Source organism: Polypterus senegalus, chromosome 2, assembly GCF_016835505.1.
Source record: "Polypterus senegalus isolate Bchr_013 chromosome 2, ASM1683550v1, whole genome shotgun sequence".
In the NCBI taxonomy this organism is placed as follows: Eukaryota; Metazoa; Chordata; class Cladistia; order Polypteriformes; family Polypteridae; genus Polypterus; species Polypterus senegalus.
Genome location: NC_053155.1, coordinates 153,455,942 through 153,483,631, shown reverse-complemented (window position 1 = coordinate 153,483,631; position 27,690 = coordinate 153,455,942). Strand labels below are relative to the sequence as shown.

Here is a 27,690-nt window from a genome sequence, read left to right as displayed (position 1 = left end):
AAGGCCAGAATGTACACTTCTACAAAAGTCCATTCCATAAGTAAATGTTTTTAAATCTGCAGTTGAAAATGAGATAAATAAATAAGTAAATAATTGTGACGACTGGTCCCGGATTTGGCTAGTAATCAGACAGCAGAGGCTGTCACAAGCTCCAGCACCTAAAGCAGCTGCTATTCTTAAATGAAGCCCAGACTCCTTCTCAATTGACCCCCAGTATCCACCACTCCCTCCCATTCATGTACACACCCATCCATGTATGCTTAGTGGCTGAGAGGCTGCAAGCTGCTGGCCCAGTTGCAGGTCTACTCCTCTGAAAACCCACCTCCCCAAAAAAGGACTGAGACACCCCTCCCACCTACACATAAAAACCAAGTGCATGCTTCCAGCAGCTGATCAGAGCACTTTTCCAGTCCTCTGCTTACAGTGATTGCTTCTTTCACTGGATCTCGCACGGCTTAAGGTAAGCAGTCATGGCTCTTTTTGGATTTGTATTTTTTTCTGACGCCAGATGTTTCTCAGTTAGTATTGTCGGTCGCCTGCCAAATGTCCAGCACCTGTCTGCTGTGAGATTTTTTAAAAATATTCAGTAGCATGCAAAATGGGCTTTTTACTCGTTTGCCATTGTACAGATGCCGGGAGCTTTGAGGTGAGTTGGATCAGTAAATAGCCATATGGAAAATTACATAGAATAAATGAGTAAAAAAAAAATACAATTTCTCGACTGTCGGTGTATCTCTGGAAGGCAACTGCTCCTTAAAAAAAGCTTTTTAAATGTTAGCATCTGCATTGTGATGCTCCAATCATTTTGCAAAGCTGGGTTATTCTTTTGACGGATTTCTGACCTAAATTATTTGACAGCTTGCATGTAACTTTTTTTATTTGTATGTGTATTCTGTGCTTGTATGTGTATTTTTATACACAATAATTGATGTCTTAATAAGTATTTTAGACAGTAAATAAATCTGTTTTCTGCTGTGTACATTTTGCTATGCTTATATTTTGGGATACAAATATAACTCTCTTAATTCAGTTTCTTGAACCTGATATCAAAGAGACAAAGGTTTGCATTTTGTGCATTCTTATGTATCTTACTGATACGGGGAGATCACCTTAGCTCACCCTAAAGGCCCCTGGATCATAAAAAAAAGGTCAAAATTCTTCAGCCTTTCTCCATCCACAAAGATGCTTTATAAAGGTGCAGAATTTGAAACTCCCGTGTGGTCTCCCCTCAGCTGCACTTTCTTGGGAAAAAGTCAATTTCCTCAGGAATTTTGCGGCTAAGCCTTAACATCTGCAGCGTGTGAACACTGGGAACCTACCGTCTGTTTGGTGCTTGCAGACAGTGTGTGTGTGTGAAGATGGAATGCCACCTATCTCCAGAGTGCTCCTTAAATGTCATGTTAGCATGATGAGTGGGCTTTGAATGCTGGAATTTGAGGACAGCATACTGTGGAAGTATTGTAGTGACGAGTCAGAGCCATGGTGGTGTAGTGAAGAATACCCTCTTTGATCTTTTCTATATTGATATGTAGTCTAAAATTTGTTATTATGTTTGTCTCATGGCTAAGTCAGCATGGGGCAGCCTGTATGTTTAGGTAGCAGACAGCACGCAATGTGTCAGAACATCTGATAGACTAGCTACGCTACAGTTAGCCAGACATTAAGCAGAAGTGAGATCAGTTCCTCTAAACGCGTTGCAGATGCACAGGGGATCTACAGCTGAACTTTAAGGCTAATTTTCCACCTTATAGTGAAACCCATCAAAAGTATTTTTTGTTTTTTTAAGTATTAATGCATTCTTCCCCTTTCCTTTTAAAGTAATTTTTAGGAGTTGTAAAACCTCCAACATTTTAATAAAAGCCTTTCCTGCAATTTTCTCACACTGGGATTCAAGTCCCATTCTTGTTCTTGTGCCATTCTGTGTCCTTCCAACAGATGGTTTATTGTGTGTACTGTACATCTACAAGAGTTGCTGACCCCTGAGGAACATCTTGTACAAACTTTACAGATTCTGATTGTTGCCGTGTAACCACAGATATCCCTGAGAATGACAAACATTTGCCTCTAATGCTTCAAGAAGCCGATATCTGTGAGGCTGCATGGTATATCCAGATAATCAGACTGCTCAGCTCACTAATGGAATGACTTTCTTTCCTAGTTTAGACTTTATTCATTTGAACTGTATATGCATTTTCTTGCACAGCTTTGATTCATGGAAAATGTCTCTTCCAAAAGGAAAAATTCTTATGCATTACTTTTTACCAATGAAAATGCTGCTCTAATGATGATAAAAATAGATGCTTATGGTAAAAAATAGATTTAATTGGTTTAGGAGAGCACCAGGAAAAGTAAACTGAGCATAATTGTATAACTTTTATCAGTATTAGAAAGAAGATTAAATTAATAAACTACATTTACTTTCTACTGGTATTTTTTATTTAATAAAACTGCAGCCCAAATTACGCTCACTTTCAGTGTCAAATATACTGACAAAATGTGAATGTTTTCTACACATTTAAAGAGGAAGCTAAACATGATTCATACTTTAAGAAAACACAACTTAATATGCCTTGTGTTTATCTTTAGGTATAAAATGGCATATTATATAAATTAAATGTATTCAAATAGCTCTCCTTTTTAAGGTTGGTTTCTGCCTTTTACAAAATTCTCACAATTTCTCCCACTCAATCTGTGTACCACATAAAACAGGTTGAAAAATGACTGGATGGGAGACTGTCAAAATGTTCATTATGCAAGTAATGACTATTATTTGGGTAAAATAAGAGCACAATTGAAAATACAATTTTAATTCAATCTGTATATTATTTTACTTACAATTTTACATAACTGGAACAATTGCTCCAATGTCTTTTCTTTCCTTTTAAAATACAAATGAAACATCCATCCATGAACTCTGGATGGAATATCATTCTTTTGCATGACACGCTTCACACGTACCTACACTCATTCATATTGAGCCAATTTTGAGTTAATAAATCAGTGTAATACACACATCACTGAGATGTGTGAAGAAGCTGGACAACCTTGAGAACGCACATACCAACAAAGGGAGAATATGCAGACTTCACACAGAATGGCCCTGATTCAAACAGTAACACTAAGCGCTGCATCAAAATGCCACTTCATTTTTGAACATATTGAAATGTACAGCTTATACTATATTGTAAAAGACATATACATATACACATATATACATACACATATATATATATACATATATATATATATATATATATATATATATATATATATATATATATATATACACACATATATATACATATATATATATATATATATATATATACATATATACACATATACATATATATATACACACATATATACATACACATATATATATACACACATATATACACACATATATATACACATATATATACACATATATATATACACATATATATACATATATATATATATATATATACACACATATATATATACACATATATATATATACACATATATATATATATATATATATATACACATATATACATATACACATATATATATATATATACACACAGTGGTGTGAAAAACTATTTGCCCTTCCTGATTTCTTATTCTTTTGCATGTTTGTCACACAAAATGTTTCTGATCATCAAACACATTTAACCATTAGTCAAATATAACACAAGTAAACACAAAATGCAGTTTTTAAATGATGGTTTTTATTATTAAGGGAGAAAAAAAATCCAAACCTACATGGCCCTGTGTGAAAAAGTAATTGCCCCCTGTTAAAAAATAACCTAACTGTGGTGTATCACACCTGAGTCCATTTTCATAGCCACCCCAGGCCTGATTACTGCCACATCTGTTTCAATCAAGAAATCACTTAAATAGGAGCTGCCTGACACAGAGAAGTAGACCAAAAGCACCTCAAAAGCTAGACATCGTGCCAAGATCCAAAGAAATTCAGGAACAAATGAGAACAGAAGTAATTGAGATCTATCAGTCTGGTAAAGGTTATAAAGCCATTTCTAAAGCTTTGGGACTCCAGCGAACCACAGTGAGAGCCATTATCCACAAATGGCAAAAACATGGAACATTGATGAACCTTCCCAGGAGTGGCCGGCCGACCAAAATTACTCCAAGAGCGCAGAGACGACTCATCCGAGAGGTCACAAAGACCCCAGGACAACGTCTAAAGAACTGCAGGCCTCACTTGCCTCAATTAAGGTCAGTGTTCACGACTCCACCATAAGAAAGAGACTGGGCAAAACGGCCTGCATGGCAGATTTCAAGACGCAAACCACTGTTAAGCAAAAAGAACATTAAGGCTCGTCTCAATTTTGCTAAGAAACATCTCAATGATTGCCAAGACTTTTGGGAAAATACCTTATGGACTGATGAGACAAAAGTTGAACTTTTTGGAAGGCAAATGTCCCGTTACATCTGGCGTAAAAGGAACACAGCATTTCAGAAAAAGAACATCATACCAACAGTAAAATATGGTGGTGGTAGTGTGATGGTCTGGGGTTGTTTTGCTGCTTCAGGACCTGGAAGGCTTGCTGTGATAGATGGAACCATGAATTCTACTGTCTACCAAAAATCCTGAAGGAGAATGTCCGGCCATCTGTTCGTCAACTCAAGCTGAAGCGAACTTGGGTGCTGCAACAGGACAATGACCCAAAACACACCAGCAAATCCACCTCTGAATGGCTGAAGAAAAACCAAATGAAGACTTTGGAGTGGCCTAGTCAAAGTCCTGACCTGAATCCAATTGAGATGCTATGGCATGACCTTAAAAAGGCAGTTCATGCTAGAAAACCCTCAAATAAAACTGAATTACATCAATTCTGCAAAGATAAGTGGGCCAAAATTCCTCCAGAACGCTGTAAAAGACTCATTGCAAGTTATATAAACGCTTGATTGCAGTTATTGCTGATAAGGGTGGCCGAACCAGTTATTAGGTTCATGGGGCAATTACTTTTTCACACAGGGCCATGTAGGTTTGGATTTTTTTTCTCCCTAAATAATAAAAATTATCATTTAAAAACTGCATTTTGTGTTTACTTCTGTTATATTTGACTAATGGTTAAATGTGTTTGATGATCAGAAACATTGTGTGTGACAAACATGCAAAAGAATAAGAAATCAGGAAGGGGGCAAATAGTTTTTCACACCACTCTATATATATACACAAACATATACATACATATACAGTGTTCAGTTTAGTTTATGTATTGTATAGACATTTATTTCCATTGTGACATAGTGGTTAACATTACAGCCATATCCAGCTTGTGTGGGTGTTCTTCAGGTTCTCTGTTTTTGTCCCATATCCCAAAGCCATGTGTGTTAATTGGTATTCCTAAATTTACCCATAAGAACAATTTTAATTTGCGTGCGTAAGTGTGACCTGCAATGAAGAAGCTTCCCACCTGGCAATGCCTTAACAGTTTGACTCCTGTGAGCCTGAAATGGTGTAGATAAGAGTATTGCTCCAGAATGCTGCTTGAGAATGAATTGAATTCAACTGAATAACACTCAATAAAACCTTAAGAAGATTCTTTTTGACTGAATCATAATATGTTTCAATTTTTAACGAAGTATGGTTGTATAATAGGTATAGAAAACAATATTACTGCCCCCAACAATCCAACCAGGATTGGAAAATTAAAAAAATGGAATGATGAAATACCATTTTGTGTTCATTTTTTTAATATATTGTAAAACTGCTATTTTCTATCGCAGAAGAATTTAAACTTGACCCATCAGTAACAATTAAAGTCAATGTATGAAATGTGATAAGGAAGGCAAAGATTTATGATGGTGCATGATTCACAACAGGAATGTTACATTGGATGGACAGAAGGATTCAAGATCATAAAAGCCATTCCTACTACTGCCCTTTATTTAAATAATGCAATTATTACAAAAAACAGCCATAGCCACAGAATCCCATAACCCTTTCTGCATATTTGACAAGTATTTGAAATGAATGGCTTAATTAAGCCATTCTACAAAGCACCCTTGTCAGGGATGGAGCACATTGGGCAGTGCTTTCAGTCAATTATGGAACCCTAAAATAATATGTTTTAGAGATGGTTGCACACATTGTTTTTTTGCAATATATACTGAACCCTGCAGTGTGTTAGATAAGACTATTAATGACCATTACTTCCAGAAATGCACAACTTAATGAAAAAAGAAACGTATATATTTAACATGACAGATTTTTAAAGCAATATCTAAAAATGTTTCCTGGTCAGACTGATATTTATGCCCAGAAGTAATTTTACTCATGTGATGGATAGTATGTGACGTGACTTTTTATGCAAAATTTAATCAAGTAGAATACAACCTGCAACTGAAGACAGACTTTTCTAACAATGCATCCTAAATAGAGCTATGATAGAAGTCAGTGACTAAAACAAGCTTGTATGTGATATATCAAGTGAATAAATCCATCCACACATCTCCTGAGCAGGTGCTGGAGCCTATCTCAGCTATATCAGGTGCAAGGTTGGAGTCAAGCCATTCTAAGCAGCCCCTTGAGTCATTGGATGTGGCAGCCCACATTGAAACAGGACAAAAATGTATATTTCACATTAGTAGTGACCAGGCTAGGATTTGAAACTAAAGCTCTAGAAATATGAGGCAACAGCACAAACCACAGTGTTATCAACTGTTGTTGAAGTTCATGTTGTTTTTCTAAAATTCTTATATTTTTTTTCTTAATAGAATTAACCTTTAGTATTAGTGCCTTTGTAAAAATTAATTAATTAAAATTACCTTAATATCTTTATGGTTCAGAAAATTATGTCTGGAATATTTTTGTTAGTGTAAGTATTAATTCAATGTTTGAAACCTGTTGATCAATGGAAGATGTTTATCCTACGAAATTAAAACTGAAAGCAATGAATATAACAATTAAATTGTCAGATGCTACCTATTATATGCCATCTTGTAACTTGTTTTAGTGACTCTTCAAGGTACGTTTTTTCATAAATTTAGGTGTATTTGTTCATTCAAATACAGACTGATGAGTAGTAACAATATAAAGCCAGCAGAGGGAAGTGTGCACAGACTTGGAATTCTACCTTCTCTGAGGACTATCTTCTCTATCCCATTCTCAAAACTCAACACATACTTGTTCACAGACACTAGGAGAAAATTGGATCCATTTATGCAAACTTTCCTTTGACAGATGAAAACCATTGCTTGAGACATTTTAAACCAAATGGTAAAGAAGAAAAGTAATGTGTATATGGAGTTTATTAGTACAAGAATGAGAGGTTAAGCAAGTGCATGTGCTGTAAGATCTTGTTTGGATGCTTTAAGAAAATAATCAAACAAAAAACACATTAATGATATAAATACATATAACATGGTGTTTTTTTGTGTTCAAGAATTTATTTAATTGCATTTATGGTTCTGCAACACTTAACTGGTTTAAGTAAGTCTGAAAATGAATGATGAATGAATTTATAGAGGCATACAGCATACCTGAAAGGTACTGTACTTGAAAAGAGTAAGATAAACTAAACAGAATGACCCAGTCTCCTTTAAAAAGTGTAAGTGAAATAAACACCTTAATACTGTATGGGCCTTTTCTTTGAAAATTTTTAACCTATTTATTTCTTCTTTCTATATTCTTTTTTTATTATCCAGAAAAGGAAAACTGAGTGTAATACAGTATAATTATAATCAGAAATTATATTAAAAGAACATAATGACAATATAATTTAAAAGGGCATATCAATTGTTGTACAGCATTACAAGATTGTTTGTATAAACTTTAATATAAATGCAAAATCTTACATCTTCCTATGATGTTAATATTGAATAAATTCAAAGGTACGATAGACAGACAGACATATATCTTTTATTGTTCAAAGAAGAATTTTTTTGTTCCAGGCAGTGACATTGAACCCTATAGAGCACACTTACTTGGTTATACAACAAATAAATAAGTTATTCAGTGTATAGCACATTAGCTTTTCAGTTCAGTTTCTTTATAAATACCACTGTTATGAACTGAAGACAAGGTCACACCCCTTGCACAGAATTAAAAATATAACTCAGTAATAGAAAAGGAAATAGTTGTAATTTATATCTATCTATCTATCTATCTATATCAGGTATGCCCCTAGATGACCTTAAAGAAATTAAAGATTTGCTTAATTTTAGGCAGTCTTAGGTCCCCAATAATCCTCTAATAGATCTTTTTGGGGGAACAACCGTATATGTTACTGCTTACTAAACATTTTGCTGTGATGACTTGCGCTACAAAACTAGCATATTGCCTTATCTTGCTCTCCTACTATAATGCAATGAGAAAAGGATGTCTTATTTTATTTAAAACAGGAAAAAAAATATTCATGATACAAAAAACACTTCTGAAAGGTGTACTTAATTTGGTGGACATTTACTATATTAATATTGTCATTGATTTATTGACCAGCTGGACTGCTTCTAACTTCTGAACTATTTCAATACCTTTGAGTGATTATTTCATATTTATAAGAGGAAAACAGACTTTCAGTGTAACAGCATTTAAATGAGCTACCTATACACTACATTATTATAGTTGTCCAGTATTTATGGGCAAGTTATAAATAAAATTGTTTTTATAACCATTCTAACGCATGTCTTTATTTTTGCTTTAACTAGATTTTGAATAGCTCTGTTTTATATGTTTAGAGCTACTAACTATAGACATCTATAAAAAAGAATGGTGACATTATTTCCTGAAAATATTCTGATTACTTGAAAGAACACTTCATGAGAAGGACCCAGGAGTCATGCTGGACTTGTCCATATCCAAACAGTGTATAGAAGTGATCAAGGTGGCTAACAGGATATTAGGTTATATACATGTAATGGTGTGTGGCGTACACATCAAGGGACGTTATGCTTAAGTTATATAATACACTAGTGAGGCTTCACCTGGAATACTACACACAGTTTTGGCTGCATATAACAAAAAAGATGTAGTAGTGCTAGCGAAAATCCAGAGAAAAATGACTAGGTTGATTTCAGGACTGTAAGGCGTGAACTATGAAGAAAGACTGAAGGAGCTGAACCTTTTCAATATAGGCAAACCCAGATTACAAGATAACATGACTGAAGAGAATAAAATTATGAAGAGAATTAGTGTAATGCATTCAAGGTGCTACTTTAAAATAGGTTCTTAAACAAGAACATGGCAACGTGCATGGAAAATTGGTAAGATGAAATTTCACACAAACATTAGAAGGTGTTCTGTAGAGAACCACAGAAACGTGAAAAATTACCAAGCAGCGAGGTAGAAAGTAGCACACTGGGAACTTTTAAAAGTTTCAGTGTTATTTTGGAGAAATTAGGTCAATAGTGTTGATAATCTTTTTTAGCATGAATGGTCAGTTCTAATGAAAATTGTTCTTATGCTTACCATTGACCACACATGAATGAAGGCATCATGAGCCCCTCATATATTTTCAATAACAAAGACATGCCACAGCATTGAAAATACATTATCCAGGGAAAAAATCAGCATAAAATAATACAACACTCTTTACAAACTTAAATTTAGTAAAACCGATTTTACACCTTTCTAAACTATCTTAAATGGTGTGGAGTCCAACACTCATCCTAGCATTACTGTCTGCAAGGCAGAGACTATGGAGGATGGGGAGCTAATTCTGCAGGCACAACGTACATCTTGTACATCCACACTAACTCAGACCTGGACAGTTTATGTTGGGCAATTAACCAAACAGCTTTGAAAACCTACACAGGCAAAAGGAGGACATACACCCAGATTTTCACCATGTTAAAAAAAAATGCGAACCACCAGTTTCAAAAGAAAGAAATATATATATTGTGCAATTGAAATTTATTCAAAATCAAGATTAAATAAAAGATATTGAATAAAAGAGAGGTGAGACAAGGTAAATACAGGCTTGATAGTATTCTGTCAGTTGTCTACACCACCTCCTGTTTCAGTATGCACAAACCTCATTCCACTGCATTTTATCGTCACTTGTACACAAAACAATAAAAGTAACCTTTCATGGATTAGTGACAGTAGTACCGATATTTGTAAAATAAGAAAGAAAAAAGTACATAAAAGTAAATGAGGAGGAAATTATATGCCCACTAGGAGGCACTATATTTGCTTAACTTACTTTGTCACTTTTGTGACCTGTGAAGTGTTGTTCTCCTCCTTGAACTCCAGAGCATTATGTTGTCCTAGAGTAGTATACTGTCATCTCTGTCTTATCTTGTTTCATTGCCCTGCTTGGTGGTGTGATGTTCTTCAAACTTGTCATACAATTAAATATGTACCACTGCTATCTGAGGAGAAAGCAAAAAAAATTTGAAGCTTTCAATTTTTCAGCAGCGTTCTAGACAGTGAAGGATGTTTGTTTCTTGTAACCAGTTTAGAATTTCCCTTTTTGCTGTGTTCCATTTCAGATTGGAATTTCAAAGTGGTGTAGAGCATTGTCCATAAGTGTTAATCTTCAGGTCAGTACACAGAGTGTAAGAGATTTACATTTAATTGTTAAAACATTTAATCACTCTTTTTTTTACCACATTATACAATTCACTGAATTATGCTACTGTCAGTGTATCTGTTCACTAAAAGTTATATTAATGCAGTCATGACATTAAAGTTGCTGCATTTACCATAAAAAGCATCAGTGTAAGAATAAGTTAACCAAAGCTCTTTTTTAATAGAGCACCTTTTAATCCTGCCAACTGTCTCAAAAACTATTTTGCTGTTAAGAAATATGCACCTAAGTTGTAAAATGGTTTGGGTTTGTGTTTTCCCTTTAGTCACTAGGCCCATAAGCACTACCTCAAATGTTTTGAATGAGTTTAATAAATTAAATACTGTACCAGAAGGGAGACATATCTGTTCCTTTCTTTGCCATACCACTAGTGATGAAAGTCAGCCAGAAGCTACTTGATCCCTTCTCATATAGTAAATGTCAGACGTTTTTGTTTTTGTGGAGATTCTTTGCATTCTCTGTGGTTCATTTTAGGCTGCTTTTTCAATGCATCGTTTGGCATGCAAATCTTGTGCTGTTCATCAAATCTGCTAGGTCTGTTCAGGTACTGTTAATAAGTGATGCCATAACATCTTGAAGCAAGAATCAATATATTCTGCTTGGATTGTGTTAAGGGTGTAGGAGTTTTTCATTTCAGCTAACATTGGCTTTAGGGGAGTGAATAGTGGGAAACTTTGGGGAGAATTTTAAAGATGGCCAAGAATGTACAATCAGTAAGATGAAAAACTAATATATGACAAAAGGTTGTCTCTGAAAGAATATTTAATATCTAAATCCTCCTTAATTTATAGAGCAAATCTTTCCTCATACTAACTTTCTTTCAAAGACTTTAGTAGAAATCCATTGGCTGTTTAATTTACCAATTGTAATAACTACAGATCATGCACTGATCTAATCACCTCTGTTCCCATATTGTGAAGATGGACAGATATTGTATGTTGGTTACTGAGTACAGAATTCCCAATCTTGGAAAGTGAAATGGAAATAAGATCATCATAATTAAAAATAAGCCTATAGTTTTGGTGCAGGATTCTTGATTTTATCAGTTTTGTGAAATATACTTATATAGGTGGAATCCTGTTATAACGAAACCCACAGGACCATAAAAATATTTTGTTATAACGGAAATTTCATTATAACAAATATGGGGAAAATACATATAGTATATGTAGTAACGACAGCGGTGCAAGGACAGCCCAGTAGTTACTCTGCTGCGTCTGGTAAACAGTAAACCAAGAGCAAAGTAATTGGTTGTCGTCTGCAGGATCAGGGTTACTGTGTACTATGCAGGCTTTGATCTGCTCTTCCTCACACTCTCCTGATCTGTCTTTACCAGACTGCTTCTGTCACTGTTGTCATTCCAAGCTACTGTTGTTCTTCTAACCTGATGATGGGAGCTAAAGCTGGACGATCACCTGCGCCAGACTCCAAACAGCTCCTATACTGAATGAAGTCTTGAGACTGTACCTTCCCTCTCTATACTAATAATAAAGTACCCATAATTTCCATGAGAACCTGGACTGCTGTTCCTGTCTCTTGTGCAACTCTAAGCTTGACAATACCTGTATAAAAAAAACTACTTCTTAAACTGCAAAAAATAATTTATTTCAAAATGAGACGTTGGATGTAATTTTTTTTTAATTAGAAATACAGGTATGAACACAGAATGAAAACAAGATAATAAATGTAACTTTTTTTAATAGAAAAACAGGTATAAAAATACAGAATGAAAACAAGTTGTTACATAAAGATGAAGGTGCAATTCTAAAAAGATGTCCAAAATAAACTTTTTCCAAGATTGTGCTATGAAACTTGAACAGTACGGGCTGCCAACCCATCACAATGTACAGTCAGGTCCATAAGTATTTGGAAAGTGACACAATTTTCATAATTTTAGCTCTGTATGCCACCACAATAAATTTGAAAAAAAAAAATAAGACAATCATTATGTGATTCAAGTGTAGACTTTCAGCTTTAATTTAAGCGGTTCACCAAAAATATTGTATGATACGTTTAAGAATGACATTTTTATACATGGTCCCCCTATCACATAATGATTGACTTATTTCAAACCCATGGTGGTGTCGCACAGAGCCAAGATTATGAAAATTGTGTCACTGTCCAAATTCTTATGGACCTGACTGTACAAGCACTGACATTCCCACCTGCTATTTCTTATGCAGAGTTGGCCTACTTGTATTCAAACTCTAAAAAATTGCAGGAAAATGAGACTTGATAAAGAAGGACTTTTTTCAAATATGGTTTGTCACAAGCATAATAATTTATTTTTACATTTATCGCATCTTTTTTAAAGTTATAAATATGTTCAACTGTACCGCAACATCATTATTGTTTTCATGTGTATGTGGCCATCTTTTATTTATCGGCGCCAAGGTGTTGCTAAGCAGGAACAACTAAAACAGCATGATGTGTGATGTCAGTTTTGTGATGGTATAAACATCAGCTCTGTGTACTTACTAGTTATACAAGATTCAAGACATTAAAAAAAGAAAAAAATCAACTTACTGGATTGTGCTTTGTAGCAATTTAAATTTTCAGTACAACATGCTTCTAACCCACAAAAAAATGACTGCTTTTTTGGCACATCTTTTGACTACATCTAATCTTCAGGTCAATACTGTCTTTAAAAATCTGACTGCTTCAGAAGGTGTAACGAGAGGTTTATCTGGCATGGTTAATCATAATCTAGTTTCATTATAATAATTAAATACAAAAAGGCAGAGCTTTAGCTGTTTACTAGCTATGTACAGTTCTAAATTATCTTGACACAAGTGAGCAGTTTTTTCATGCCAAGCATTTAAGAACGATGTCTGAAGCCTAGAGAGCTTGTGTATTATGGCTCCAGAGCTTTGCTTGCTTTGGATTGCACTTGTCTTTGACATGTGCTCCTTCATCCATGTCTGTGGTATGGAACTGTCTCCCTCAAATTGCTTTAAGTTTCAGGCTCCATGCCTTGTCAATGAAGCTTCATATCAAAACCCAGAAAGCTTTCTGATTTAATTGCAGAGATTCTCTCCTTAAAGCATGTCAACTAATCTCAGATCAAGTGCAGTATCTAGCATAGAATTTAAGTTTACAGGAGTGTTTTAGCTGAAAGAAGTTTAAGGACAAAAAATTTATGAGGCCCAAAGATGGTGTGAGTGAATTTTGTGGAACCAAAGAGCATGCAGAGATTCATGCACCTAGTTTTTAAAAAAAGATGTAGCCTCTGCTAGCTGGATCACTGTTTCCTTCCACTTACAGGGACATGTCCGCTTATACAGTATATGCATGAATAGGTACATTAAAGTAAAGCAGGAGATTGGTTTGTGATTATAAGTTCAACATAAATGTTATTTTAGGTGCCTTTTTTGTCAGCAGATTTATCAGCTCATATTTGATTCAAGCCACTCCTTTAGCATATGAAATTCAGAATTAAAGGTGACCTAATGTTGGCTAACATTATAAAAACAGAAGTTTATCCACTTCCAACATCTTTCAAGTCTGTTCATTTACTGTAGTAAAGAAAACCTTGTGTGTCACTGCACGTCTAGCAGAATGGAGTAAGACATGCTACTTGGCTTCACTTGGAAATTTCCACTGGTATCCTCCATTAAATGGTTTGTTACTTCACTATAAAGGCACTTCAGTCCCTTGCAGAACAACTAGTTGATTAACATGCACTTAATTCAGCAAAAATAACTGCAACTTACTTTAGTATGATTAAGTTTGGTCATTTGTCATCAGTCTCCTGAACTGTAGTACTAATTTTTTTAATTTTATACCGCTGTGCTAGCCAAATGATATTAATGTTGAACAGTCACTATGAATGTATCTCTATTAGATTGTTGAAAGCAGAGATCAGATTGTTTAAGTCAAATCAATTAAAGAACCTTACACTTCCAGTGGCCTGTTTTCCATAATAAGCTACAGGGGACTCTTTTGTAAAACTGCGTGGATTAAACATGAAAATATGTTTACAACAAAAAAAAAAGTAAAATGTGTACACCAAAACAAAATTGATTCATAAAGCCTGGTGTATGCACATTTCTACAAAATTTACCTTTATTAATCACCATGATCTTGTAAATCTAATTATGTGAGCGTGCCTTCAACCCCACCTGGTGGTTACACTGAAACAACCATACATGGATTGCGCTTGTTAACCTCGTATATATATGCAATCATGATACTCCACACATTTTTGGGCTGGTAGAGCAGCCTCCAAGCTGACGTATCATGCCAAGAGCATCCACAACATTATAGCACTCAGTGCTCTGAGGATTGGTGAAAGGCATCCAAGTGTGCGCCTACTATCACCTGGCACATGTAATGACATAATTGCTGTTAAATGAATGGTACAGGCCATATGAAAAACTGAGGGTTCAGCCAACCTTACCAACAAGCCAGTCACCACATACAGAACCATCTGCCAAAGCTACTTTGCCTCAAAAAAAAAACAATTATGGATTTACCCAAATCACCAGCCACAATGTTTGTCAGTCTTATCATGGCACCGATGACAGATGACTTGTGTATTAATGAAATGTAACTGCTCACTGGTAACAAAATCAGCTTTATTCTTGATAGGTGCCATTATTGCAATATGAGTACAGTAAAGTGCTCTGATTGTATTAGGAAAAATAGACACTGCTACAAAAGGCCTTTTTATGTTGGCAAAATCATAATATATTTTATTTATGTACTGTACACCCACACCAAGCAAAAATTGAATGTAGCACCTTGTCAGCCCTTTATGGCTTCCAACACAGCAGGCATGATGCACTAAAGCTTGCCTGAGATATTCCCAGCCAGTTTACTAAGAAGTGACATCAGGTAGCTGACAAACTTCTGTAAAACCAAATGTTTTTCAGTGAAAATATGCAAAATTGGCCCTTTTAATGTACATCACATTAAACCTAATAAGTGATTCATATGTTTATCTTGTCAATGCACATTTTAATAATGGCTTGGTAATATGAATTATTATATGTGCGAGTCATCATTTAGCTGGTTTGGCTACATTTTTCCTTACATGGTCCAAGATATTGTCATTTCCCAGCTTCTCCAAAATATTGAATATGGATGGGTTAGAACCTGCCTTAAATACACGTTCGTTCTCCGATCAAGTTTTCTTTTATAAATACTAAACTTGTGTATGCGCAAAAAGATGCCTGAAATATGCATATGCAAGTTTTATAAATCTGACCCCAGGAGACCAAATATATTTTTTGTACTGTCTTGGTGCCACCTATTGGCCTCAGGGAGTACTTTCAGTCTACTTTTTGTGTTCCTTTCCAGTTCTTTTACTTTCCTGTCCTCAGAATAATTGCTTTCGTGCACTCTCCCTTAACTAGGACATACTACTACTGGTGTAAATCTCCACATCATTAGTGACAAGCTAGAAGTCATTTCTGGAAAGCGCTCCAGTGCATTATGGAATTTACAAATCAATGTTGTATGTTAAGTTAACTAAAGACATTAATGTGGTTTACTATGGATCTTTATGTGAGTATTTCCTTTAATAAAACAGAGCCCTCTACAGGACTACTTCTGGTTTTACAAGTAAACCTCTCCATAACCTTAATAGATTTGGATTAAAACAGATGACACATGCCTGCATTTCAGGGAATTGGAACAATTATTTTATCATTGGGGTATAACAAATCTAGTACCCCCTGTTTTGTTTCCAGCCTGAGCAGCGACTATGAGGAATGCAATCAGTGAACCTGTTTCTTCCAATATATAGTAACTGAGGGCCATCACTGTTCCTGGCAGCAGAAAGTGCAGTGCACAACTAAAGTGACATTTTGTCAAGGCATTGCATGGCATAGGCATAATCATGTATAGGGTGGTCCAGATCTAATTATGCAATTTTCATTAAGCTATAACTTATTAAGTTTATTACATAGAAAATCACACGAAAAATCCCAGACCATAAAGAAGTGTGCGAACTGACGACATGAAGAATTGTCTTTGTCTTGAACTGGAATCATCCCTGCATAAATCAAAGTCATCCAGACGATCTGAATCTGCATAATTAGATCTGGACCACCCTGTATGTACCCATGCCAAATTAGAAAAGGCAGTTAACCTGAAATTTGGTTGTGGTAGCAAGATGGAGTTCCAGGGGGAAAAAAACTACACAGGGAGAACGCAAAATTTCCACATAGTCGGCAACTGAGCAGAAAACCCTTATTGTCTGCTTAAATTCTAGTTTATATTTTCTGTTTGACTAATTCACAGTGATACTTTCTGCTACAGCCAGATTATGATTAACTGTAACCTATGGCGATATAATTGAATAGCACCACGCTTCCTACAAATTAGCAATACACATTTGTTAAAAGACGAAAAAGACAGTTATCTCTGAATGAATCTTATGACAGGTTTCTTCAGTTTTCTTTTTTATAATAAAACAACATCTGCTTGACAGTAAAACTAACCTCTGTTGTTTTGGGTATGACTTAAATCCTGCAGAGTGGAGGTATTGCGCTCCCAGTTTTAAGATACTAAAAATATGTAAAAACAGAATATTAAAATTTTAATTTGAAATAAATTACCTGCCTCATTTAACTGCTTAGTTTTAAAATTTTATTCCTCATTACCATTATGTTAATTTAATATACAACACTTTCTTCATGTCCCTATTTTTCCTGCAGTCCAAGCCATAGCAGCTCAATCCTCATAAAGAATTATGCACAACTCTAGATATATCATTATGGAGCCTGAAATTTATGAAAGCACAATGATACATTTTTTTTTAGCATTAGTGTCCCTAGGGTGCTTGAAAAAGTAATGCTGTAAAATATTCAAAAACTTTACTTAGGGATAAATATAACAAAAAGTAACCTTGTTTTATGTCTTACCTGTGAGTTAAATAAAAGTAATGAAAACTCATTATTGACTAGTAATTAAGACTTTTATGTTTTAAAATATTAAAATGTATGATAATTCAGTAGTACTACGAAATGTAGTAATACCTTATTATATGTGTACAGATACTAATCAAGTATACCGTACATATATTACTAATATAAACACATTATTTAAAATAGATAACCTTTTAATTGCAATATTATACTAAAGAGTGTATGCATAAAAATCAGTAACTATAATGACAAGTTACATAATACAAATATTCCTCATATAAAAGATTGCATATGAAAAATACTTATTTTTATTCTTAAAGAATAGCTATAGCCAAACTTTGGTAATACTTTAGGCACCAATTTTAAGCAGCTAGTAACATTCTGCATATTAAAAAAATTATTAGCCATTTCAATCTACTCTTCTAACATGTTTAACAGAATTATTTTAATGATAATGTTTTATTGATAATAGCATAGCTAATAACATTTGTATAGACCATATTATTTGGTTATTTTTTCCACACAATTTAAAGACATCCTTCATAGATCTTACCCTAGATATACTGTAATTTGCAACTGAATATACTGTTACATACTGGTATCCTATAAACCATTATAATTTTGTACAATTGACTATAGAGTATAAACATGCAAATGGGTTTTCTTATTTCTTCATTTTATTAGTATAAATAGGGGAGCATAAGAAATATGAATGATCCTTTGGATTTTTAATAGTAGTCCAGATGCACAATACCCTGACCAAAGTAGAGCATTTTTTAATGATACTTTTGGCTAATCTATCATTACTTTAAGAAATTGCTGGAAAATACCCACTGGACTAACAAACAGGTTTAGTAGGTTTAATGTCAGTAATTCTAATTATTTTTGTATTAATAATTGTGGACTGCAGTCCTCTAATATTAATAACACATTAATCATGTGTGACAGATAGGGGGCGCTATCACTCCCTTGAACCCTTGTCCAAGATGCCAGACACCAGATAAAAGTCCAAAAGTAGTCTTTATTAATTCTGCACAGGGCACAAAGCACCCTCCTCTCCACAATACTCAATAAATCAAACACACAATAACTACAATAAACTCTCCACCACTCCCAGACACGTTGCCACCCTTCCACCCAGCTCAGTTCACCGTCTGGAAGCTCCCACAATCCTTTTATATTCCCTGACCCGGAAGTGTTCCAATCACCAGTCCATGTGATCTCCTATCACATCCGGGTCAGATAAAAAGTTCTTTTCTACACCCTGGAAGCACATTATTCCCCTTGTCCATGTGACTCAAATGTACTTCCGAGGCGTAAGGCAAATAACCCTCGTTCCTCCCTGCAGTGTCTCCTAGTGGCCCCCATGGTATTCAGCAGGGCTGTGTATAAAAACTCCACTGTCCAAGATGCCCTGCTGGTCTCCGGGGCACCTCCATACTGCAGGGAGGGCTCCACCTCGTGGCTTGGGGGTATTGGCCGGGATGAACGGCTGGCCATACACCACACATGTTAATAGAGCATTTATGGAATTACAAATAATAGCACTTTTAATGTGGTGTATGGACTAAACCCTAACCCTACCCTCAACAATAATCAGTTTTAAATTTAAAAATTCAGAAACCTTAGGGCAACTACTTTTATAGGAAAACATTTTCAGGAATGTATACAACAGTGCTTTAATTGATTAGCTGCTTTTACAATTTTCTGGATTAAACCAAAATTACTTCAGTCTGTCGTGTTTAGCAGGGTGTCAGGGATCTAAAGATGTCATTATTTAATGGCGAAGCAGAATAACAATAGCAGTACTTCATTACATTTTTTATCAGAATTTTAAGGACTATAGACTAAAAATCTTTCTGTAAATACTGTAATTAATTTGCTTGAGCAGTTGTCTTTTCATTTAAATCAATTTTCTGGCACAACACATTTCACACAAAATATGCATCACATGCTAAGAAGTATGCTGCCTCCATATCTCCAAAATGGTGGATCCCATGAAAGCCACAACACAAAATGGTAGCACCCATACAAAAATGCAGGCAAACAATTCAGTAAAAAAAAATATATATATATATATATATCATTAATAAAAAAAAATGTGTCAAAACAAAAGCAAAAGCCTATAAAAACAATGACATTATACCAATACTACCGTTAATCAAAATGAAGACGCAGAATATTGAAAAAACAAAATTTGCAGAACTATAAATAGGTGAATGCATGTTTAAATATTACTCATGGAGTGTGCTACCCAAGGAGACATTATAACTTCATAGGCCAAGATTAACTCAGACATGCCCTTAAGCAGTATTTTCTAGGTAAAGAAAAAGCTTTGGGTTTAGTAAGATTGGTTCTTGGAAAATGACTCAAAATCAACATACACCAATTATGTATTCAATAAATACCACTTCATTTAGCCCTCTTAACTTTAAATTACAAGAATACATTATTCATGAAATCACTGATATAAAATCTTGTATGGGTGGATCTGAAGCCATCATCCCGATGTTGTCCAGGACAGTTAACTTTCCTGCAATCAATTTGATTTAACGTTACCCTCTTATAACATTAAAATAGACTGCATAACAAGACATGAAAAATCTCCTGTTCAAAGGGGAAAATATAGATCCCTCCTTTGTTATTTATAAAAAAGATGTGAAAATTATTGAGCTTGGAAAAAACAACTCTATTACCGCACGGATTCTGAAGGTGGGCATATTTTTTTGAAACAGTTATTAAAGCACATCCATAAAGATGCACTTGTGGTGAAATGTAGACAGAAACATGATGAAAGTGGCCTACGCAGAAGAAGGTCACCTCTAGGATACACATCCCCAAACTACAGCCTGCTAGCTGTGGCCTGTACAGGCCTAAGAGGGGGAACATATTATAAAAGTTCAAAATGCAAAGAAAGTGCTAAATATTACAAAAATGCCTTACAAGATAAAGAACCATCAAACTGTGGCTTGTATAGATTAGGCTTACCAAAAATCTTTAGAAATTAAAATATTAACAAAAAGTTCATGCAGGACAAAAATGAGTTGCCAAAAAAGCATTCATAGTTGAATAAATCCTAAAAGCAATCCAAAGCTGGATACAATGAACAGAGCATGAGAGATCAAAAAACAAAAAATCCAAAATAAAAAAAAAAACTTAAAATTGACTCCTACAACTAAACACACTACTCCTGAGATCCTCTTCTCTTTATCTTTAATTTTATCTTTATCTCACCAGTGGGGGCTGGGGGGTCTCATGGCCTTGAAACCCCTGCAGATTTTGTTTTTCTCTCAAGCCTGCTAGAGGTTTTTTTTTTCTGTCCTCCCTGGCCATCGGACCTTCCTTTATTCTTTGTTACTTAGTATTGCCTAATCTTATTTTTATATTTTTCTTTTTCTTTCTTTATCTCGTAAAGCACTTTGAGCTACTTCATTTGTATGAACATTTGCTATATAAATAAATGTTGTTGTTGTTAAATTGCAAAAGGTGGTTCTCAGGAGACGTGATGTCAAGGTGGATCCACCTCTTGGGTTACCACTCACAGAACACAAGGAATTGACTAACATTTAAACGAGCAGATACAAATAACAAATTATAAATAAATCTAAGAAATAATATCAAAACATAATAAATAATAATGCAAAAATGACAAACACAACACTAATACAACAGATAAAGCCAGGGGCATTCTATCTGGCCCCGTGTGAGTGAGTAAATTAGTGAAATCCAGTTCACCCTGCCTGGGTCAATTCCTGGTCCAAAATTTAGGCAAAATTAAGCTGTATTAATATAAAACATGTGAAAATGTGCACTTTTGTGCATACATTCTTAACTTTAACATTTCAGAAGGAAGTTTGATTGAGGGTGAATGGATCTGAAATTACAACCTTGCTTGAAACTAAGTGATATCAGATCCATGACTTCAAGTTGCTGTCCACTACCAAGAATTGCTGAAAAGAATCAGAAATCATTCAGTCCAGGGCCATTTCTGACCTATTTTGTGCCCCAGGCAAGAAAATGTGTCCAAACACACACACACCATACACAGATACACAGACAGAAACATGTCTAATATTACAAATAAAAGACTTTTTAAAATCGGACAAGCCTTGGATTTCTTGCAGCAAAATTATATACAATATCACAAGATAATACACATCACTATTAATGCTCATTATTACAAGGCCACTGAGATGATCTTGAACTCCTCAAGTAATTTTTTTTATAAGTTACAGTTTTGATATGCTTCTTCCTGCAGAAACTACAGTTATTGGATCATTGGCTGCAATTATGAGGGCTATCCTAATATTTGGATGTATTTTATTTAAAATAAGAAAGATAACAGTTCCAGCGTGGTCATGTTAGCTTTAGGAAAATTCAGGAAAACTTCCATTTTGTGACAGCGCTTTCCCATCAAGGTCTAAACTGTCATTGCATCGTCACCACCAGGGCCTTTTTTTGGGTCAGGGATAACCGGCACTGTGATTGTGTAGTGCTAAATGTGTCCCTATGTAATGTTACCCTGGAGTGTATGTATTGTTTAAAAATCCCTGGTGGTGTAGTGGCTACAGTGTCCCCTGCTGCAGTGCTAGTGCTCCTGCCTCAAAGACTTCCTGTCCCCAGGCACACGCTCTCTCACCTTACTACCTCTCAATGCAAGGAACAAGCGGGAGGCATCAATGACAGGACTAAGCTGTCTGGATGGACTTGGTCACTCACTGGAGTCTGGACTGCACCTGAGTCAGCCATTACTCACCCTGCGGCGGTGTGCTTGAAGATGAGGAGTGGTGGGCTGGGACTCCGCTGTGTGTCCATCTGGTAGGCTGCATGTCACATGAGAAGACCAGGGGGCAACTCATGGGTCCTCATCCTGGCAGCGGCTAACTGCCGAAACTCAAGCAGTGCTGGATCACTGTTATGCGCAAGATGCACAGGTCGCAAGGAGGCTGCATGCTGCCTGCACTAGTACTGAACATGCAACAGGACACAGATTTTGCTGCCTATAGTCCAGACAGTGCAGGTACTGCTGAGGCGCATGACAAACATTTCTTTGTGCTCAGCTCCAGGAAATTTTTTCTAAACATAATAAAGATAGTAATAGCTACTAAGTGCTGCAGTAATGTGCCCAGACCATAAGTGGGCACTCTAGGCCCATGCCTGAACAGCCTATGCCCAGAAACAGCCCTGATTCAGTCTCGACATGGACAGCATGTAACAGGCAAAGCAAGAAAAACAGATTAGCCAACTTGAAAAACATGTCCAGAGAACATTTACATTCTACAGAGAAAAAGAAAATGGACTGAAATTCAACACAAATCTGTGAATTTGTGTCAGAAGCACTAAACATTGAACTACTGTTCTTGTAGACTTTTTACATGTATTATTCTTAAACAATTTTAATTACATAATATTAAATCAGCTCTAATATATTTATACCTTTAAAACACTTTTTAAAATTTTTACATCTTGACTGGTCAACATTGTTTCATCTTCACCATATTTCACTCAATATGAATGGTATTCCTGTCAAGTTAAAAAGCAGGAAACTGGATCCTCTTTATTGAAATTTGGGTTAAAGGAATTTTCTGTACAAACAGAAACTAAAGTAGTCCTTGTTTGCTTTCTTTAGAAGTGTTAGACTTGTGTATTGCCAACAAAACGACCCCAAAGCTTCCTCAAATAGAGACTGTCTGCTGTTTTGCATCCGCACTTGTCAGACGCAGTAATGAGACTGTTTTTGGGCTGTCAGAAACCATCAAAATTATACTTTGACCCTTGGCAGAGCGCAGATTAGGAAACTGTTTTTTAAGCAAGTCATTAAAACCATGAATGTCCTTGGTGTAGCGCCAGAGTGCAAAGCTGTTCTTCTGATTACAGACACCTAGTGCTGGCGAGCAGAACTGCAATGGGGAATTCCATCAACGTGCAGCACAACATGGCAAGCCATTAATCATAAACTTACTCATGACATGGTAGTGCAGAGGTCAGCAGCTCTGCATGACTATTATCCACAAAATATATTTATCCAGGCTAGCAAATGACTGCGTATGCCATCTGAATTCCAGTGTATTCAGTGACAGGGTGACCCAGATTTGATTAAGTGGATAATAGCTGTTTTAAATATTATCCTTTTTAGGAAACAGATTTTTTTTATTTGGTTTCAAAAATTTTCTCTGCTATTATACATATTGGTCTGTCTGCATTCATGCACTAAATATCAGAATAAAACAGAAAGGAGAAATGCATATGAAGCATTTCATATCAAAGTCTCATAACAGTCTCTTATCACAATTTTTATTTTATTTCTTCAGAAATAGTTTATACCATTAATCTGAATTCTTACTTCTTAATTGGACATGACAGGCTTTTTTGTTTTGATCATTGTAAATGTATCAACTTAGAGTAATTATTTTACATTATAACCTTTGGAGGTTATATGATTATTGAAATACAGTATAGCATTACGTTCTCACACCCACATCATTAAGTTCAGGATTATTGGCGACCTTCCCCACACCTTTGCGTGCAAGGAAGAAGCCAGGCTTGAATGAGACACCTGCCCACCAGTGGAAAATTGTACCTATTAAAAAAAGAATTAACATTTCAATGTCCAAAGATCAAAATCACTGGTCATACATTTTACCCAGATAGGGAAATCCAGTAGTGAGTTGACATAGTGAAGCTATCAGAACACAGTTTTACACATTTAATGAGACCAGATTATTTAACATCCCCAAAATTCACCTCAGCTGGGAGGAAAACCTATGAAGATGAAAAACATCAGGGGCCTCATGTATAACGCCGTGCATAGAACTCACACTATAACATTGCGTAAGCACAAAAGCGGGAATGTGCGTACGCTCAGAAAAACCCAGATGCAGGAATCTGTGCATACGCAAACTTCCACATTCTCCGCTACATAAATCCCGATCAGCGTGAAAAGTAACACGCATGCACGCGCCTGCTATCCCGCACCAACTCCTCCCAGAATTATGCCTCTTTGAATATGCAAATCAATATTAATAGCCCTTAAGCTCAGCCTTCTGTGAAAAGATAATGGCAAAACCGCGAGTAAAAACAGAACAATTTCAGCAAATACCAAGTGGAGGCAAGGAAAAATGTACTATTTGTTGGTTTAAACAGTGGTATAAACAAGAAAACGAAGCTGATTGAGTGAGAGTGTCGGAGAAACTCAAAAGCTCAAGTTCACAAAGTTGCACAGTGCCCAAAATGAAGTCGCCTATCAAAGTTGCCGTGAAAAGGCAAGTCGTAGCCCACTGCCTGATTGTCATATGAAAGCTTATTAGGGTACAGAGAAAAAAAAGGCACACAGTGGGGAAAAACCACAAATTTACTCTCGAAATTTCCACTTTAATCACGTAGTTTATTTTGTCATTAAAGTAGAACATCATAAACTTAATCTTAAAATTGTTAAATTTACTAGTTTCTCAAATCCCATCATAAGTAAAGTAGGACATTAATTGCTTTGTTTTGTATTTGATCTTCTAATTGCTCTATGTGTGTGAATCACTATGTCCTTCTTAAACCGGCTTTCTCTACCTCCGACAGGACACAGAATCCATTACATTCATGATATTACAGCTCTCTGAATAACTAAAATACTGAGATGTATACGTGATATCTTTTTCATGATGATAGGTTAAAGCATGTTATTAAACATGGGAACACGGTGGCGCAGTGATTGTGCGCGAACTTCGATAAAATAATTTATTGCAGCAGTACTGTCTCTTTCAAACGTACTAACCTCAAATTCCTGTCCTTTCTTTTCTTTCTCCAAATACCCAATCGCCACAAAATCAGTTCTATAACAGACATTAAGCCATCTGTAAGCTTATAACGCAGATTCTTCAAAACTTTTAAGGAACATTGAAATATCTTCCTAGTACATATTTAATTATTCTATCCTTCACGCCTGTCCCAGTGAAGCATACAGTGCGAGGCAGGAACAATCCGTGAACGGAGCGCCAGATCCTTGCTAGCGTAGCAACACCGTGTCCTTTAATTATTAACAATATAAATTATTTAAATAAAGTTAAAGTTTTATCTGTATAATATAATAAACATATTTTGCTGCATTTCATCTTAAAAATGATATCGTCATCATATGTAAATACGCGCTTTATAAAGTGGCTCAGGTTGTACAATATTATAACTGTATCGCAAGGTTACAGTGAGGTGACTGTATTTATAAGTACAAACAGTTCTACAAGGAGCACTTGATGGACTGATTGATTGCGTTTAGAGCTCTTGGGATGAAACTGTTTCTGAACTACGAGGTCCGTACAGTAAAGGTTTTGAAGCGTTTGCCATTTGAGAATCAGTTCAAATAGGAAGCATGGCTGAGGCAGCGTGTGCTTGATGCTGTATACCGATAATTCTCTTTCCGATCAGCTGCTCTGAGTGGTGCAGTGAGAGTAATATGGAAAAAGATGATCCGCTGTGGCAAACCCTAACGGGAGCAGCTGAAAGGAGAAGAAGAAGGTGCAGTGAGAGTAACAACGCTAAAGCAGCTATGGTATTTAGAATAGTTTGACCATTCTGTGGACTATTATATTGTTACAGGTTAATTACAATCAGATGCATTAAACTAATAAACAATATGCAGTTAATTTCGGTGTATTTATAAAGCCGCGTCAAGAATGTTGATCTGTAAAAGAAAGATAAACCACACAGGAACAGTAGCATTGCTTTGACGCTGGGTGCCGCCAGTCTGCAAAACTGAGCGGAGAACTGGCGTACGACAGGGTATGAGGTACCGCGGAAATGTGCGTGGCTTTACGCCAAGTTTAGGTTTTATACATCGTGATTTAAACGTGGAAACGTTTGTATGCAACATTTCTGTGCGTACGCACCATTTATTCATGAGGCCCTAGGACTTTAAGCCATAATGTTGTTTTCAATCAAAATCAATCCATCAAAGAAATTGCTGGTGTCAGTATATACTTTTTTGCCAGTGTAATTTAATCACCTTTATAAGGTCACTTTAAAATCAGCAGAACTTAATTAACAAAAGTCCAGAAGCAGATGGTATAGAGCATGAGCTATCAATGTCATCTGCTGAAATACGGGAAATCTATGATTTATACTTTGAGGATTTGAGCAACATTGATGTGGGATTATCAATTGCCCTTCTTAATTTACTGTAACTAAAACTGCCAAACATCATAGAAGCACTTTCTAGTTAGCCCTACTAATCCACTAACACATCCACAATATCCTGAATAAAAGATGACAAAGAACTTTGTTCATTGCAAAAATGTCCCTTACTCACTCTGCACACCACTCTGAGAGTAGCAAGAGTAGTGCTGATTAGCAAAATTTGCCAAAGTGTTATTAACAGCAAATATGCCACGTTTACCAGTGGACTTGTTCACAGAATATTTTTCCTGGAAATTTAATGTGTGGCCAGCTTAGATGAATATTTTTTCCTGTGCCTCATGATGCTTTGCAAGGCCAGCATATCATCAAGGAGCTGTAGCAGCCATGTACAGAACTTTTATGCATGTGTACTGTAAGATCATTGCCAATCTGCTTCATGCATGCATGTGATGTCAGAAACCAATCAGGACACTAGCTAGATTTCCACCCTGCAAGCATTATTAATAATTATATAAATCATTAAATACAAAGACATGATATGCAAGTCTAACTGTCTACGGGCTGTCTATGCAACTATTATAGTGGATGCTTAAATAGCCAAATGTTTATCTACTTACCTTTGAAAAATGTTGCATTAAGATGTGTTTGTTCAGAGCAAATGCATTTTAGCCATGCCATTATATAGGTAGAGATGATGTTTTGCTAGATCTTTTTCCCAAGAAATGAAAGGAACCAGAGTGATGACCAAGATGAATAGATCCCCTGTTGATGTAAAAGTCATGGTCAGTATTGGGTTAATAACCAATTCTGGCAACAATCAATGAAAGGTATATAATACTGGATTTGGAAATTAATGATTTTTTTCAATCTAGCCCTGACAAACAAAATGTCCAGTTACTAATTATGAGCAAAAAAAATTATCAAAATGATGCCACAATTTCGATCACTGAGAATATGTTTGATGGATTAAGAGAGTCTTATAGTGCATTAATAGTCATAATTAAATATGTCCTGCTATAAATTTCAATGCATCACCCATGTATTAAGTATGAACTAACTGTATACTAAACTAGAAAATTAAACAGAAAAGAAACAGTATAAATACTCTGGAGACTGTGTTATTAATTTTCGGATCCTATGTACTATAT

The 27,690-nt window shown here is 35.5% G+C and overlaps 1 protein-coding gene across 1 annotated transcript in view; it reads left to right on the top strand.

Moving 5' to 3' along the window:
• Window positions 1-360: 360 nt before the first annotated feature.
• The window catches only part of col8a1a (collagen, type VIII, alpha 1a), a 161,554-nt gene continuing 134,224 nt past the window's right edge, over window positions 361-27,690 (top strand). Inside the window, exon 1 of the mRNA XM_039744865.1 lies at window positions 361-460. The gene's annotated coding sequence lies outside the window, so the exon portion shown is untranslated. The remainder of the gene's footprint in view (window positions 461-27,690) is intronic.